Raw genomic sequence first — 19337 nt, 5'->3', positions numbered from 1 at the left:
AGCACGTTGGGTGGCACGGGATACATGCGGACGTGCATTGTCCTGTTGGAACAGCAAGTTCCCTTGCCGGTCTAGGAATTGTAGAACGATGGGTTCGATGACGGTTTGGATGTACCGTGCACTATTCAGTGTCCCCTCGACGATCACCAGTGGTGTACGGCCAGTGTAGGAGATCGCTCCCCACACCATGATGCCGGGTGTTGGCCCTGTGTGCCTCGGTCGTATGCAGTCCTGATTGTGGCGCTCACCTGCACGGCGCCAAACACGCATACGACCATCATTGGCACCAAGGCAGAAGCGACTCTCATCGCTGAAGACGACACGTCTCCATTCGTCCCTCCATTCACGCCTGTCGCGACACCACTGGAGGCGGGCTGCACGATGTTGGGGCGTGAGCGGAAGACGGCCTAACGGTGTGCGGGACCGTAGCCCAGCTTCATGGAGACGGTTGCGAATGGTCCTCGCCGATACCCCAGGAGCAACAGTGTCCCTAATTTGCTGGGAAGTGGCGGTGCGGTCCCCTACGGCACTGCGTAGGATCCTACGGTCTTGGCGTGCATCCGTGCGTCGCTGCGGTCCGGTCCCAGGTCGACGGGCACGTGCACCTTCCGCCGACCACTGGCGACAACATCGATGTACTGTGGAGACCTCACGCCCCACGTGTTGAGCAATTCGGCGGTACGTCCACCCGGCCTCCCGCATGCCCACTATACGCCCTCGCTCAAAGTCCGTCAACTGCACATACGGTTCACGTCCACGCTGTCGCGGCATGCTACCAGTGTTAAAGACTGCGATGGAGCTCCGTATGCCACGGCAAACTGGTTGACACTGACGGCGGCGGTGCACAAATGCTGCGCAGCTAGTGCCATTCGACGGCCAACACCGCGGTTCCTGGTGTGTCCGCTGTGCCGTGCGTGTGATCATTGCTTGTACAGCCCTCTCGCAGTGTCCGGAGCAAGTATGGTGGGTCTGACACACCGGTGTCAATGTGTTCTCTTTTCCATTTCCAGGAGTCTATATCTAAAACTACATACATACTCCGCAAGCCACAGCACAGTGTATAGCAGAGGGTACCACGTACCACTACTAATCTTTTCATTTCCTGTCGCACTTGCAAACAGATCGAGGGAGAAACTACTGTCTATAGGCCTCCGTAGGAGCCCTAATTTCTGTCATCTTATCATTGTGGTTCTTATGCGGAAAGTACGTTGGCGTGAATAGAATCATCTGCAGTTGGCCTCAATTGCCGGTTCTCAAAATATCCGCAATAGTGCTTAGCGAAAAGAGCTTCGTTTTTTACTCCATGGATTTTCATTTGAGTTCACGAAGCATTTCCGCAACATTTGCATGCTGATCGAAACTACCAGTAACCAGTCTTGTAGCCGCCTCTGAACTGCCTTCCGTTAATCCTATCGGATGGGAATCCCGAACACCCAAGCAGTACTCAAGAATGTGTTGCACTAACGTTCTATATGATATCACCTTTCAAAATGGACTACACTTTACCAAACCCCTACCAATAAAACAAAGCCGTACATTCGCCTTCCCGACAACTAATCCGACACGCTCACTCCATTTCGTATCGCACTGCAACGTAACGTCTAGACATTTAAGAGGACATTGTGTGTCCTCTGCCGCCAATGTTAAATTATCGAATTTTGTGACCCATTATCTTGGAAACTTTGTAAGACATCATCTTACAATTTTCCATAATAATTTAATGCACCTTTCTAGATACACTGAATTATAACTATAGTAGTACTTTGGGACATGTTATCTTTTTTTTTTTCAAACAGTCAACTTTTTGACAGAATTTTGTAACTAAATGAACTAAAAGACAAAACAACTCAGGTAATTTTAATTATTCTAATCCGTACATGTTGAATCTCACACTTGGCATGCTGTGAAAATTTCATGTCCATTTTTAGAAAACGGGTCATTTATTGCAAAAAATGTAGTTCAGAGATTTTGAGATTTAAAACTTTTTTATTACAAATTCCTTTACACACTTACATTTCTGCGTCTCTTAAGCATTACAATTGCCCTGGTCCATAATCTGTGTGTTCTTCAGTGTTACAACAGCCCAGTGCTTGCCGTCTCCTTTTCTTTCTTGCTTCTTTTGTCATTTGCTGAGCAGCTAACTCTGCTTCACGTACACGAAGCTCATCCAGTTCCCGCAGACCTTTAGCTGTGTTCTGTCCAAATCTTAACCCTAACTTCTCCAGAACGTTAATTCTTTCATAGGTCTCACCAGTAAAAGTTATTACAGCATCAGACAATGCCAAGTTCAGAGTCGTAAGGCCAACAAATACATTTAGAGGCACCGGTACGACACAACATTACTGAAGGACTCATTCATAGTCTAGGTCCTCCCATGTAAACACTTCTTTAGTAGCTAAGGATTTGCCAGATCTCTTTAAATAGGGTTGATTGCCTCCATTGCTGCCAGAGGAAGAGAATGTTTATGTGTAAATTCATGAAGGGTGCCAGAAAATTCTGCTTGCCTATATCTACAGCAAATGTTTGGTGGAGGTGGGCACAAAGCATCAGATGGCTTTTCATCGGTTGACATTCGATGAAAGAAAATGCTCCAAATAGCTCTTGTCATATTCTCTAAATTGTCATAGTTATCTCTAATGGCCTTCCCATAATATTCCTGTAATTCATCAATTACTTTGGCCGTTAGTCTTCCAGCACATTTTATTGTCTTTCAACAGAAACTAGTATCAGAAGAATGGAATTATTTGTTTATTCGTAATGCCAACTTCTGAGTCGTAGCAGTACGCACAAAACAAAGCAGTTCACAACCGTCTAAACTGTGTAGTTCCCAAGATATTACTGCTCAACTGTGGCAGTGTATGCGTAACCGCGAAACTTGACAGTCACGTCTCAACATTCAAAATATTATTTGAAGCACTCACAATTGAAGGGCTCGGAGAGATATAGTCATAAGCCACAACTTTCACGAAATTGAGTTTTTCATGTTGCGGCATTCTTAACAATATCTTCTTCACAATGTGTTGAAAAAGTTCCATTTTACTGCATCAGATGGCAGGCTATGATAGAGTGCAGTTCTATGCTGTACCATCTGGTAGTAGTTTCAGAAGATACATAGTCACAAGCCACGGCAAGATGGCAGGTGGGTCAGGAACGTCTGAAGCGTCTTCGGGTCTTCAACGCATATTTGGCACAGACAGTAGTGGAAGTGAAGAGCTTTACCCTTTGGATCCTGTCAGTGATGAATCTTGGCATCCATCGACCAGCAGTTCCAGCTCAGATGATGTTTCGGTAAGTATATAAAACGGTTTATTTCTGGCGATTAATTTTCTGTGGCTTGTGACTTTGTTTCTCTCAACATTGCCAACGCATTTGACAGCCATCCTGTGTGTTAATGATGAAACTTGATGGGCACATTTATATTACTGCTTAATGGTGCAATAATGTAGTTTCAAAGGCAAAAGATGTGTAAAAAATATTTTCTCATTAATGTGATTTTAGCGAAATTTAATGTTTTGTGTGGCTTATGACTATATCTCACACAAATTCTTAGACTATTTTGCTCTTCATATTATAGCTTGAAATAAGTAGAATAAATGAAGAATCACCCGAAAAACCAAAGCCTTCACGGAAAAGAAAGCGAAATGTTGATCAGTGGAAGAAAAATAAAGCAAAACGTCGACGAAATGCTGGTTAGCAGTATAAGTCTTTAAAAACCCACAAGACTGTTCAGGCTGCTACTATAGGAAGTCCCTGTACTTGTTTAAATAAATGCTTCACAAAACTGCTTGGAGAGGAAGAAAACATTTTTCATTCATTTTGGGACATAGGAAACTTTAATGCCCAGAATACTTACCTGATGAGCTGTATGAAAATGAAACCGAAAAAGCGGAGGTTTGTTCACTATTTAAATAAAAATGGTTTAATATTTTGCCTATTTATTTCATTTTGTTATATTTGTCATAATTTCTTTCAGAGCTATCCAAAAATGGCTTCCAAGGAAATATCATCCAGGAATGTTACATTTTCTTATAATGTGAGGGTATGCGGAATAGAAGTCATGATCTGCAAGGAAGCTTCCCTAAGGGTTCATGGCTTACAGATACATGCATGAAGAGTGAGGAATTTGCAACATCAAATGAAGCAGGGATTTTCAGTGCCAAAAGAAGATGGAAGAGGTATGTATGTTACTCTGTGCTATAAGTTAGGGATGTACTCAAACTGAGTACTATACAAATATTTCTATTAGGAAGAGGATGTAAGCTCATCTTTTTTTTCTTTCAGGAAAACATGGAAACTACCCACATAAATTTCAAGACGAAGTGGTACAAAGTGTTAGAGAATTTCTCAACGCCATACCGAAATATGTCATTACTGTAGGCAACAGAACCCCAATAAAGTGTATTTGGATTGTGATCTCACAACTGCTTCCTTATTTCGAGATAAATACTCAGAATACTGCAAGGAAAAGCAGGTTCCTGCAGTATCTGAAAGTAAATTCAGAGAAATTTTCGTATCTGAATTTAACATAGGCTTCAAATTACCAAAAAGAGACACCTGTTCAAAATGTGATGGATTTCTAATTGCAATAAATAACCCAGAATTATGTGCAGAAGAAGTCACAGAAAAGAAACAACAATATGAACTGCATCTAAAAAAAGCTGACAGAGGACAAAATATGATTGCGTCTTTAACTGCTCTGGCTAAAGAAAATTCGAAAGAACATCATGTGATAGCAATGGATATGCAGCAAACGTTCCCCACACCTAAACTAACAGTTGGTCCAGCATTTTACAAGAGGAAAATATGGACATATGGTATCCATGACTGTGGATCAAATAAGGGTTATATGTTTCTGTGGAGCGAGGAAGATGGAGGACAGGGTTCAGATGAGGTTGGGAGCTGCTTATTGAAGTACTTGGAGATAACTAATCCTCAGACAAAACATCTCCACATAATCACAGACAACTGCAAGGGTCAGACAAAGAATTGGACTATTATTGCTTTGGAAAGGTCCCTTGTTGCTACCAAAAGATTTGATTCTGCCCAGCATTACTTCCCTGTGGTAGGTCGCACCATGCTACCTTGCAATCGTGATTTTGGTCGCATTGAACGGTATGCAAGAAACAGACGTCCAATAGTGTACACTCCAGATGAATGGGCAGAAGTAATAAAATGTGCGAGTCCAAAACATTTCATTGTAACTAAAATGGAAAGAGAAGACTTCAGAAGTTTGGAAAGCCTGAAGACATTGATCTCAAAGCGTACAGAATCCACGTCTGGAGATCCCCACCATTTCAGTGAAGCTACTCAATTTAAGTTTGAGTCTGAAGATCCCTTCAAGCTAAGTGTAAAGCACTCTTATTCAGACATAGGAGCTTTCATGTCAGTGGATATTCATGTCAAAAAGAAAGGAAGGCTAGTCGAACCAAATCCATATCAGCTGCCAATAAAGTACAGAAAGCCATTACCAATTAACCAGAAAAAAATTGATGATGTACTGTCTCTTATGCCATACATACCTGAAGCAAATAAAGATTTCTTTCAGTCATGTACTGGAAATAATGTGTACAATGATGAGGTAGAGGAACTTCCTTGATGTAACTGTATCAATGAAAAAGTAATTTATATATCTCAGATACCTGATCTGTATATATTAATGTGTAAAAATTATATATTCTGCTTGCTGTGTAAGAGTAGTTAAAATAAATCCTTACAAATTCATACTTTATGTTTTAAACAATTTTTTGGGAGATATAGTCATAAGCCACCATTGACTACATCTTAATTAGAATCATTCTAAAATTAATATTTTATAGCATGCAGAGAGTTGACTATTTAACAACATGCCTCGCAAGTATTAAGCAAGTGTTTGCAGTAGAAATAAAGTTTCTATTTTGTATTAAACATTTTGAGACCTCTGTGGAACTTTAAACTCGCTGTATCTCAAAACTAGTTCGATGTGGCTTATGACTATATCTCTCCGACCCCTTCAATTGTCTGATTTTAATGTATTTTACACCAAAATGTTCAGGAGAGTTCAAAGTACGTTATGGAGTATAAAACAGAAAATGTCAAATTTAAACGTATTTCATGTACAATGTCCCCTTAATCGATGTGACACTCTCAAGCAGCAAACTATTACTACCGTATTCTAAAGTTAAAGAATTTTTTCCCTACACATCAGCATAATTTACATTTGTCTACTTTTAGAGCAAGCTCTCATTCAACAAACCAAATAGCAATTCTATCTAAGTCATCTTGTGCCCCCACACTACCATTCAAGGATGACACTTTCTCGTACGACAAAGCGTCATCATCCAACAGTAGTAAATTGCTGGCCACCCTATCTTCCAGAGCATTTATGTAAATAGAGGTTAAGAGCGATACTATCACGCTTTCCTATGCAACTCCAGATGATACGCTTGTCTCTGATGAATACCCACTGTCGAGGACAACGTATAGAATTCGATTACTCAAAAACGTTTCGAGTCACTACCATATCTCCTAACCTAGTCCATATGATTGGACCTCCGTCAACAGTCTTCAGTGAGGCACCGTGTCGAATGGTTTCCAGAAATCTGCCCTGCATGAATGGTTTGTAGGACGTCGTATGAGAAAAGGGCATTCTGAGTTTCGTAGGAGCAATGCTTTCTAAATCTGTGCTGATTTACGGACAGATGCTTTCCTGTCTGAAGGTAATTTATTGACTTCGAACTCAGTATGTGTTCAAGAATTTTGCAGGAAACAAATGTTCTGGATATTAGTGTACAACTGTTCGGGTCCGTTCTTTTACCGTTGTTGCATGCAGGTGTCACCTGCGCTTTTCTCCAGTCGCTTTGGACATTACCCTACGAGAGTGAATTCGCGATTAATGCAAGTTATGTAAAGGGCCAATGCCATAGGGTGCTCTCTGTATATTAGAATAGGCGGTACGTCTGGCTCTGGCAACTTATTTGTTCTCAACTCTTTCAGTTGCTTCTCTACTCCATGGATGCCCAGTTGTATGACCTCCACGAGGAATCCTTGCGACAATGAAACAGCGATAGGTTTGTACGATACGACTACATGAATCATTTCTTAAACACGAAATTTAGTGCTTCAGCTTCTCTTTTTCTGTCAATTGTTGCCACACTAGACTGGTCGAAGAGTGACTGTGTGGAAACCGCCAACCTCCCGAGTGAATTTCCTTATGACTGGAGTTCCCTCGGATTCCCGGCAACGTATTTCATCGAGGTATGACTCTGGTAGTTGTACGTTCGTGCACTGATCTTCTTGCAGACACACTGTATTCTAATAACCTCTGTCTGTCCACATTTGCGCGATCTTCCCCGAAACTGGCACATACGTCTCCCGAGCTCGATTAACAATCAGTTTCGACTTTGCCCATAATTCATGCATGTCCATCGTATTGGAATTAAATGGTATCCATTCATTATCTAAGAGGGATTCTAAGAACAGTTTATCTGATTTTTTTAGCATAAGTGCTCCCCTTCTTTTCTTAATAGCTTTATTAGCTTTAGTAAATATAGTCGCTGTGTGGAGCTGCGGGTAATTTGGGAGGCTGAAACGTTTAGCAGTTTTGTGCGATTTTTAGATACCACAGCCTTTTGCAAGAGCCCCAAAACTCTAGGTGCTGAGAGCCAGAAAGCGGTGGATAACGCACTGCACAAACATTTCATTCCACAGGCTCACTTCTCAGCTCACTTCAACCAAAATAAACGGTTCTAACCCTCTAAGAATAATGCAAGGGAGTCAGGAACCAAGACAGTAAATAAAATTATACCGTCCTTCAAGGAAACAATATCAATGTTAATACGCACATTAATAAGCATGAACATCATTATAGGTTGTGAATCTTCAGGTTTTGGCAACGCAAAAACTGTTCCATTAAGTTTCGGGTGTCCAGCCGCAAGAATTCTCCTTCATCTTCTAATATTTCGGCCGTATAGCGTTGAGCGATCTTCAGAGTGAGCCGCAAGACTGCCGCTCCAATGCTAATAACGTCGTCCCTTTATACTCGTGTCCCGCGCAACTGGGCATGCGGCCACAAATGCAAGTGCGCCAGAGACCTTGGTCGGCTCCAGAGACGTGCACAATGCGCGAGTTGCATCTGTGACTCCGCAGTCGATCCGTGTTGTGACTCCGCAGTCGATCCGTGTTGCCATGTCGATATATCATTGTGAGCTGCACTGTGACGGCGTCTATGTGAGTTTATTACAGCAAGTGACGAATTCCTTGATTTATCAAGTTTGAAACCATTATCTCTATTAATTAAATTCGACGTCAAGCGAATTACAATTGCCTCCTAACTATCGAGTCCCAAAAAGATAATGTAGTTGCCAAAGTTTCGATGTCGTCGTACAACATACTGTGACCAGTGTCAATACAGTGCTCTGTCGCTGCCTACTTGTTAGGTTGTAAAAGTCGTGTGTACCTCCGGTGTTCTGTACATCTTTCTTGGACAGTACGAGTTGTTTGTCCAATGTAAGAAAGGCCATACTCACATGGAATTTTGTAAACTCCAGATTTTCGGAGCAGCAAATCATCTTTGACGGAGCCCACGAGTGCAGCTGTCTTGGGTGGAGGACGAAATATCACTTCTACTTTGTGTCTGCTGAGAATCCGTCCAATTTATGATGAGAGGCTATCCACACATGGCAGGAAGGCCATCGATTTAAAGGTTTCTTCATCTTCTTCTGCTTTCTTTGTGGCCTCTTTCAGTTTCATTTTCAGTGCCTTCTGTATTTGCTGTGGGGAGTACCCATTGTTTTCAAACACTCTCTGTAAGTGGGAAAGTTCATGTTGCAGACTGCTTTCGTCAGCGATAATATGCGCTCTGTGAGTCAAAGTTCGGAGAACACTCTCGTCTGGGCAGGATGGTGGCAGCTATTTGCACATAAATACAAATCCGTGTGCGTGTCGGCTTCCGATACACTTCATGTCCCAAAGTGTCATCCTCTCTGCACCGAACCAGAACTTCCAAGAATGGAAGGCATCCCTCCTTTTCAATTGCCATTGTGAACTTTATTTGATCGTGGAGGGAGTTCAGATGCCTTAAGAAGTCTTGTAAGTTATCTTCACCATGGGGCCAAACTACAAAGGTATCATCAACATACCTCCAGAATACCGTGGGTTTCAAGTCAGCAGATTCAAGCGCCTTCTCCTCGAAGTCTTCCCTAAATAAATTGGCCACCAGAGGGGATAAGGGACTACCCATGGTGACTCGGCCCGTCTGTTCAAAACATTCGTTGTTAAATAAGAAGTACGTAGAGATCAGAACATGTTTGAATAAAGCTAAAATCTCTTTATCAAAACTTCTTTCAATAAGTCGTAGAGATTATGGAAGGGGAATCTTTGTGAATAAAGACATCACATCGAAACTTACTAATATATCAAAAGGGGTCATTTTCAATTATTTCAGTTTACTAATGAAGTCATCAGAGTTTCTTATGTGGTGAACAAATTTTCCAACAAGGTTGTCTATCGTACTCAGCACTCGCAATAGTTCAGGGAAGATTTCTACTAGTTGTTCCCATTAACGGAAAGTTAGTTACTAACCCTATAAGTGGAGACTGATCTTGCACACTTGCCACACGGTTTTCTGTAACATAACAGGTGCACAAACAACGTAACACGGAGAACGAAACCCGGGTTTCCCAGATAATTTCGTAATCCAAGTACGTTCACTTTTCATAGGTTATCAGGTATACGTAATACGTCATTCGACCGATACACGATGATGTCAGCCATTTTAAAGCAACTCGAGGCTTAATAGGATGCGAACAGGTCTACAGCGGAGCGTAGTACATTGCCGTATGACTGGTAACGATCGAATAACCTCCACCTGCAAACACACCGTTACTTATATATCCTCGGTGTAGTCGGCGAAGTGAACGCTTGCCCAAAAACTGCTTCTAGCTTAGGAAGCAGTGTCCAACCATTTATGACTACAAAGTTGTTTATATCATTGTTAATTAAAAACTAGTAACGAGCTCAATTTATCTGTTAGTACCCTCATATTTTATTTATCCTCTACAAAATCGTTAGCCTGATAACTAAATTTTCAACTCCACAATTTTCCACACAGAAACGATGGTAGATGGTGTTCTCTGGACTGTCTCTACTTTTATTCTCTACCGTTTCAATTTACAGTATTGTCTTGAAACTTGTTACAGTTCCATTTTTACATATAATGAAAACAGTGATGTCATCTATGTTTTATAGCTTAATAACAAATATTAGCTAATTTAACACACTACATGAACCATGCACCTGGTCGTTACTGGGTGGCTTGTGTGTGCCATGGGTACAGATAGCCATACATCAGTTGTAACAACGTCGGAAAGGCATCTGTTGTGAGGGCAGACAAAAATGTAGATCCTGAAAGCGGGCAGCGGCCTTGTTACTAATTGTAGAGGCAACATTCTGGATGTGTGACTGATCTGGCCTTGTAACATTAACCAAAAGGCCTTGCTGTGTGATACGTTGGAGAGACCGGGAGCCACCACATGGTTTCAGTCTGATTATATAATGGCAAGACAGGGATTTCGGAACCAGATTTTAAACTGTAAGGCATTTCCAGGGGCAGGTATGCACTTTGACAACAATTTGATTGTTATGTATTGTACATTAAAATTAAAGGTAATTGCGAAAACGTCGGGTATTAAGAAGGTGAGACCTTGATAAGTTGAAAGAACCACAGGTTGCCGAGAGTTTTAGAGGCAGTATTAGACAACGATTGGCTAGAACAAGGGAAAGGAATATCGTAGAATGCGGATGGATAGCTTTGAGAGATTAAGTAGTGAAAGCAACAGAGGAGCAACTGAGTAACAAACCTAACAGAAATCCTTCGATAAAACACGAGACATTGCATTTTAATGATGGAAAGAGGAAAGATAAAAATCCAGTAAATGAAGCAGGCGAAAGTGAAAATAAACGTCGGAAACTGAGATTGTCAGTAAGTGCAAAATGATTAAGCGAGTATAGATAGTGGACAATTGTAAGGTTTTGCCTATTTATATCACAAGGAGAAAGACATATACCGCTTACAGGAAAAGTAGAGAGGACTTATGAGAAAACAGAACCAGCTGCATGAGTATCGGAAGCTCAGATGGTAAACCAGTCTTAAACAAAAAATCGATTGCTGAAAGGTGTATAGAGAGGGTCTATACAGGGAGATGGACTTCAGGGCAAATAAATGGAAAAGGACGTAGATGAAAATGAGATAGGAGATATAATACTACGAGAAGAATTTGACAGAGCACTGAAAGACGTAAGCTGAAACAAGGCCCTGGGAGAAGGCGACATTCCGTCAGAACTATTGATAGTCTTGGGAGAGCCAGCCATGACAAAACTTTTCCATTTGGTGTGCAAGATATATAAGACAGGGGGAATACCCTAAGACATCAAGAAGAATGTAAGAATTACAATTCCGTAGGAAGCAGCAGTTGGTTAATGTTACAAGGCCAGATCAGTCACACATCCAGAATGTTGCCTCTACAATTAGTAACAAGGCCGCTGCCCGCTTTCAGGATCAGCAGTAGGGTCCCACGAGCACGCAGAAGCGCCGCAGCACGACGTGGCAAGGGCTCGACTAATGTCTAAAGCAGAGCTGGAGGGAACTGACACCATGAATCTTGAAGGGCTATCCATAAATCGGTAAGAGTACGAAGGGGTGGAGACGGAGATCTCTTCTGAACAGCACTTTGCAAGGCCTCCCAGATATTCTCAATAATGTTCACGTCTGGGGAGTTTGGTGGCCAGAGAAAGTGTTTAAACTCAGAAGAGTGTCCCTGGAGCCACTCTGTAGAAATTATGGACGTGTGGGGTGTCTCACTGTCCTGCTGGAATTGCTCAATTCAGTTGAAATGCAATGTGGCCATTAATGGATGCGGGTGATCAGACAGGATGCTTACTTACGTGTCACCCGTCTGAGTCGTATCTAGACTTAACAGGGATCCTATATCACTCCAATTGCTCACGCCCCACACCATCACAGAGCCTCCACCAACTTGAACAGTCCCCTGCTGACATGCAGGGTCTATGGATTCATGAGGGTCTCTCCATACCCTTACACGTCCATCCGCTCGATTCAATTCGAATCGAGACTCTCAGACCAGGCAACATGTTTCCAGTCATCAACAGTCCAATGTCGGTATTAACGGGCCCAGGCGAGACGTAAAACTATATGTCGTGTTGTCATCAAGTACACAAGAGTGGGCCTTCGGCTCCGAAAGCCCATATCGATTTGTCGTTGAATGGTTCGCACCCTGACACTCGTTGTGCTTTGAAACTTGTAGCAATTTGCAGAACGGTTGCACCTCTGTCACGTTGAACGATTCTCTTCAGTCGTCGTTGGTCCCGTTCTTGCGGGATCTTTTCCTGCGGCATTGACGTCAGAATTTTGATGTTTTACCGGATTCCTGATATTCACGGTACACTCGTGAAATGGTCGTATGGGGAAATCTACATGTGCACCCTGTGCAACGGTGAATCAACCAGCAACACACCTTCTGCTTCCATGTAAATAACAAACGCGACGAATGTAAACTCAATACATAGTTTCACAACAATGCACGTATCACTCACTGAGGGACAGAAGTAAAATAAATGTAAATGTCGTGTGACTAGGGCCTCCCTTCGGACAGATCGTTCGCCGGGTGCAAGTCTTTCGATTTGACGCTTCCATGTAAATAATATACGCGACGAATGTAAACTCAATACATAGTTTCACAACAATGCACGTATCACTCACTGAGGGACAGAAGTAAAATAAATGTAAATGTCGTGTGACTAGGGCCTCCCTTCGGACAGATCGTTCGCCGGGTGCAAGTCTTCCGATTTGACGCCACTTCGGTGACCTGCGCGTCGATGGGGATAAAATGATGGTTAGGAGAAAACAACACCCAGTCCCTGAGCGGAGAAAATTTCCGACCCCGCCGGTAACATAACCCGGGCCGTTAGGACTGACATTCTGTCACGCTGAGCACACTTTTTTTTTTTTTCGTTGTTGATCGTTGTGGACGTCATATGACATCAATTCAAGTTAGTTTGTTGATCCTTCGACTCAGTTTTTTTACTACAGAGGCCAACCAGTTCTCTGACCGAATACAATGAGCTACGGTGCCGGCACCACTCAGCTACCAGCGGCGGACAGGTTACAGAAGTCAGAGGATAGCGACGTGCATAGATACAGCTGGTGGTAGTATGGCGCAGTTTGTAATCAGGTGACTCATGTGAAAAGTTTTCCGACGTGATTATGGACGTACGACGGGACTTAACAGACTGAACACGGAATGGTATTTGCAGATAGACGCAAGGGACATTTCATTTCGAAAATCGTTAGGGAAATCAATATTCCGATATCCACGGTCCCAAGAACGTGCCGAGAAAACCAAAACTCACACTAAGGACAAAGCAGTGGCCGACGGCTTTCACCTAACGAGCGAGAGCAGCGGCGTTAAAAGATAAGCAATACTACGTTAAATAATCGCAGAAATAAATGTGGGAATAAAATTATAAACAGCCGACCAGTTGCAATGGATAAAGAATTCTTGACCTAGGTTTCAACAAATTTAAATTTGTCTTCTTCAGAAGGTGGCCTAAGGACAATCAATATCATTGCTTACATTAGAAAGGTATGAAACTTAAGTCAAGAATAGATTTTAACACAAATTAGAGAGCTCTTGCATTACAAAAATATGAGAACGACGACTGGTACTTACAATTTTACATTAGTATGGGCTGATGTACCATCGCCGTTTTTACAAATGTCGGCATAAATCCATTTGTCAAAATTAAAATATAGCCCTAGAAATAGGGTTTGTCACGTAAATATAAATTAGTACATGGATGTTGCAGACCTCACAACCGACTGAGTGTACTCGGCCATCGTAGTTACTCTGCGGCCAGGGCAGGTGGCGCACATGGCGCGAACCATGTGCCGATTTGTTGAAACCTAGGTGAAGAATTCTTTATCCATTGCAAATGGTCGGCTGTTTATAATTTTATTAAGTGGAACCGTTGCTGTTGTGCAGCTATGTTTAAAATACTGAAATTCCTGCCCGCCGAGGTATCAAAAGCTGCAACCAGGTACATGGACATCAAATTAAAAACTGTGAAAGCAGGTATGGCTATCGACTTTAATCAACAGTGCCTAGATAAAGACATTACCCCTGATTATGTGAAGGCGTACTTAAACTTTAAACAGTGTAACAAAGTGCCTTCTGTTAAAAAGAAATTAGTGCGTTCAGTCATTTCGGATAGCACAGTGAATTTGTACAAGAAAAAAGATGTTTTTAGTAGTGAAGCCTACTGTATACACCTATTTTTAACTAAAGCCTTTAAAGATCTTTGTAATTTCCAAATTGACCACCTGTGGAATAGTATTAATGAATGGCTCTTTAATCGTAAAGAAGAAATCAAAGCCAGACATGAATGAAACTTGTTGAAGTTTAGTAATAGGACCACAAGTAAAAATGTTAATACAGCAGGCAATAGTGTCAAACATCAATTTCACGAAAGAATACTGAATAAAAGCAATATTACTTTTACGCAGGCTGAGAATAACTTGTTATGTAAAGGCCTTAAATGTAATTTGCCTGCTCAACTCGATAAATATCCAGTTATCTGTAATCTTATTGTAGATCTTAAAATCGGTTTAGAATCCCTGAAATTAGAGAAAACCGAGCAATTCAAATGTGCCTATGAATGTAATAACATAATAGGAAAAGAAATTAAATTATTTCCTAATGGGCAGTTGGGCGAATATAGTATAGTAAAAAGCATTAATCGTAAGCTTAGAGAACACGACGCCTTAGTCACTAAGAGTGACAAAGGGAACACCGCTGTCGTGGCTTATAAAAATGAATATATAGAAAAGAATGTAAAGTTTTTTGAGGAAAATGACATCACTGAGGTTACCGTAGATCCAACCGCGGAATTGCAAAATGAAATCCGGCGTACTTTAGCTAGTTCTGTCAGCCTGTTCAATAAATTCCAAAAGAAAGAGCTTATAAATATGAACCCGAAACCACCCGTGCTTAGAAGTCAGTTTAAACTGCACAAACAAAATCACCCGATTCGCCCTGTAGTGAATGGAATAGGTAGTCCACATCACACACTTGCTAGGCGCCTCCATTTTAAAATTAAAGATGCTTTCACATTTGAAAATAATTTTTCTGTTAAAAATAGTAAGGAATTAATTAACAACATTCAAACTGTAAGATGTACACCTGACACTAGACTGGTGTCCTTTGACATCGTCAGTCTTTATACAAATGTCCCGGTTGATGAAACCATAGCCCTTGTAAAAAAGAATCTTCTCAAACATAAAAAATTTCCCAAAACTGTTCGACTTTGAGCAACAACCTCCTCACTGATAGCAAAGAAGCTAAAAAATTTATTTCCATTCCTTTCTTGGGTAATATATCGTATAGGATTAAACGTCTTCTAAAGAAAATATATAACTGTAATGTCTCCTTCTCTACAGATAACAGTTTAAAAAGAAATCTTGTACATTCAGTAGAGATTGCCAGCGATTGGTTTTCCAATTCAGGTGTTTACAAACTAACCTGTAATAACTGCCCTTCATATTACATTGGTCAAACAGGCAGAGCTGTGAAAACAAGATATAAAGAACACCTGTTAGGTAAAAAAGGAGTGAATATACACAGCTCTACTTTTGCTGAACACCTCTTGACAGCCGGCCATACGCCTAAACAGTTAGAAGACACGGTTATCCTACACAGACAAGTCAAAGGGCGTAGGCTAGATCTGTGGGAAGAGTTACAAATTTTTAAGCATCTAGAGCTCAAAGACGGTAGTATACTGAACGACCAGTTGAACCTTGCATGTAGGCAATTTTTCGACGGCTTTAAACCTGTACTGTTTATGGTATAACATTAATGCTGGTAACCTGAGTGGTCTATTTTCTCAGGAAGCTATGATGCGCTTTCAAATCTTTAAGCTCACTACCCTTTATGTGATGTGGTTTTCTCACGATGTATGGCTGCCACTACATCAGCCCTTATGTGATTTTGTCTGGCTCTAAAACGTGGCTTCCCTGTGAATGTGTATTAACTGGATTGGGGACCAGAGTTCGTAATTCTGTCTTAAGAGCCATTATTGCCAATTTTAAAGTTGTGACATATATACCGTGTTTGGGCTTCACTAATATAGTAATGTAATTTTTATATTCTGACTGTATATGCCACTGTGCGTAACTCTCTCGGCGTAAGCGCCACTTGCCTTTTTGATGTATAACTACATTAATTGTACGAAGGCTCCCATACTGTTATAACGGGAGTGTTAAACGCTTTCCTTGTTTTTATTGTTACTTTATCTAAGGACGTTATTAATACTGATAATTTTTACATTGCTTTTGTACGCCAATCGGCACATGGTTCGCGCCATGAGCGCCACCTGCCCTGGCCGCAGAGTAACTACGCCGGCCGATTACACACAGTCGGTTGTGAGCTCTGCAACATCCATGTACTAATTTATATTTACGTGACAAACCCTATTTCTAGGGCTATATTTTAATTTTGACAAATGGATTTATGCCGACATTTGTAAAAACGGCGATGATACATCAGTCCATACTAATGTAAAGTTGTAAGTCCCAGTCGTCGTTCTCATATTTTTGTAATGCAAGAGCTCTCTAATTTGTGTTAAAATCTATTCTTGACTTAAGTTTCATACCTTTCTAATGTAAGCTATGATGTTGATTGTCCTTAGGCCACCTTCTGAAGAAGACAAATTTAAATTTGTTGATACCTAGGTAAAGATTTCTTTACCCATTGCAACTGGTCGGCTGTTTATAATTTTATTACGTGGAACCTTTGCTGTTGTGCAGCTATGTTTAAAATACATAAATGTGGGACATGCGACGAAACTATTCGTTAGGACAGTGCGTTGAAATTTGGGTTTAATGGGCTATGGCAGCAAACGACCCACGTCAGTGTCTTTGCTAACAGTACGACATCGTCTGCAGCATCTCTTCTGGTCTCGTGACCATATCGGTTGAAGCGTACACAACTGCTAAACCGTGGAACCGTGGCCTGGTAAGATGAGTCCCAATTTCAGGTCATAAGAGCTGATGGTAGGGTTCGAATGTGACGCAGACCCCAAGAAGCCATGGACCCTGGTTATCAACAACAATAAGATAACAGAGTAAAATAATTAAAAAATAAAACATATATAATAAACATTAGCACTGTTTTTCCCTGCTCTCTCTGTAGTGCGTTCTATACTCGCATTCGTTGATAAATTTCAACCTTTTAGAAAGGTCCTCCTCCCCCACCCCCTCACACGTAACACCACCACTGGATATGAGGAATTAATAGTGTAATAAAGTTTGAATTTCTATGTACACATTCTTCACCAAAAAATTTCTACAACTTAGACATGTCCCCAATCCCCACACGCTCAAATAGCCGGCCCCCATTCTTCTTCATTCGGTATGTGGAATTAAAAGCGTAATAAAGTTTTAATATCTATGTGTAACAGGAATGTGTGTTCCCGTTATAATATATTTTGGTTTAGGGTACTGTGTGAGGTTGGCTTTCTTTATTACGTTGCAACATTTTGTGAGCTGATGTTTACTTGCTTGTATATGCTTGCTTGTATATGCTGTTTTGGTTTTTATCTGTTAGTATAAAAACATCCTAGCTCAGTAGTATGTCATAGCTAACTTATTTTTCGGCAATTACGATGTTTCGTAATAAACAAAACATTGCCGGTGTGGTTTTACGTGGTTCACTGATGTCATTAAATGGTTTTCTACGACTTAACCTGATTTAGTTTCGGCAGTTATGGTATATTTTATATTACAATTTCTTAACGTAATACGTTTGGATATATGGAAATTCACGATCTAGCTCACTAATTTACTTGCAACGAAAGATTTTAATGCATGTCACAGTAAATTGATGCTGCAATTGCTAGCATCTACTACAGTGTTATGTCTGATATGGCATTGACCTTGACTATATCCTTGACTGACCTAGACACATCGGTCAGTATGTTAATAGCTGGCGTCGCGCACTTGCTTCTTGACGAAAATTATCGTATACAGTTATCATTTTGAGAAAAATTTTTACGCAACATGATGGGTTTCAAAAAGCAAATTATTTATGACAATAAGTTATTCATCCTCTTTCATTTTTTTTTTTGAGTCGTCAGTCTCCTGACTAGTTTGATGAGGCCCACGTCGAATACCTCTCCTCTGCCAAGTTCTTCATTTCACAGTAACACTTGCAACGTAGGTTCTCAGTTATTTGCTGGATGTATTCCAATCTCATTCTCCAGCCATATTTTTTGATACGGAAGTCATTCCCTGATTTCTTAAGCGATGTTATACCATTTTGTACCTTCTCATTGTTTTCCACATGTTCCTTTCCTCTCTGATTCTGCACAGAACCTCCTCATTCCTTGCCTTATCAGTCCACCTAATTTTCGACATTGGTCTTTAGCACTGTATTTCAAATGCCTCGATTCTCTTCTATTCCGGTTTTCCCACAGTCCATGTTTCACTACCATACAATGCTGTGATCCAAACGTACATTGTCGGAAACTAAGGCCTGTGCTTGATACTGGCAGACTTCTCTTGGCCAAGAATGCCCTCTTTACCATTGCTAGTCTGCTTTTGATGTCCTCCTTGCTCCGTCTGTCATTGGTTATTTTGCTGCCCAGGTAGTAGAATTGCTTAACCTCATCTACTTCGTATCAATTCTGATGTTAAGTTATAGTTGTTTTCATTTCTGCTAATTCTCATTACTTTCCTCTTTCTTCGATTTATTCTCAATTCGTATTCTGTACTCAATAGACTAATGATTCAACTCAGGAGGTCACTTAATATATCTTCATTTTCACTCAAGATAGCCATGTCATCAGCGAATGATATCCTTCATATGATTTAACCTTGAATTTCAATTCCAGTCCTGAATTTTTGTTTTATTTCCATCATTGCATCTTCGATTTACATATTGAGCAGTAGGGGCGAAAGACTAGATCCCTGTCATACACACTTTTTAATCCGAGCATTTCGTTCTTGGTCGTCCACACTTATTATTCCTTTTTGGCTTTTGCACGTATTGTATACTACCCGTCTTTCTATACATCTTACCATATTTTTCTCAGAATTTCGAACATCTTGCACCATTTTACATTGTTGAACGCTTATTACAGGTCGACAGATCCTATGAAAGTGTCTTGATTTTTTTTAGTCTTGTTTCCATTATTAGCCGAAAGTCAGAATTCTCTCTCTTGTGCCTTTACCTTTCCTAAAACCAAACTCATTGTCATCTAACACATTCTCAATTTTCTTACCCATTCTA

Source organism: Schistocerca nitens, chromosome 7 (genome assembly GCF_023898315.1).
Source record: "Schistocerca nitens isolate TAMUIC-IGC-003100 chromosome 7, iqSchNite1.1, whole genome shotgun sequence".
Classification (NCBI taxonomy): domain Eukaryota; kingdom Metazoa; phylum Arthropoda; class Insecta; order Orthoptera; family Acrididae; genus Schistocerca; species Schistocerca nitens.
This window is presented reverse-complemented; position numbering follows the sequence as displayed.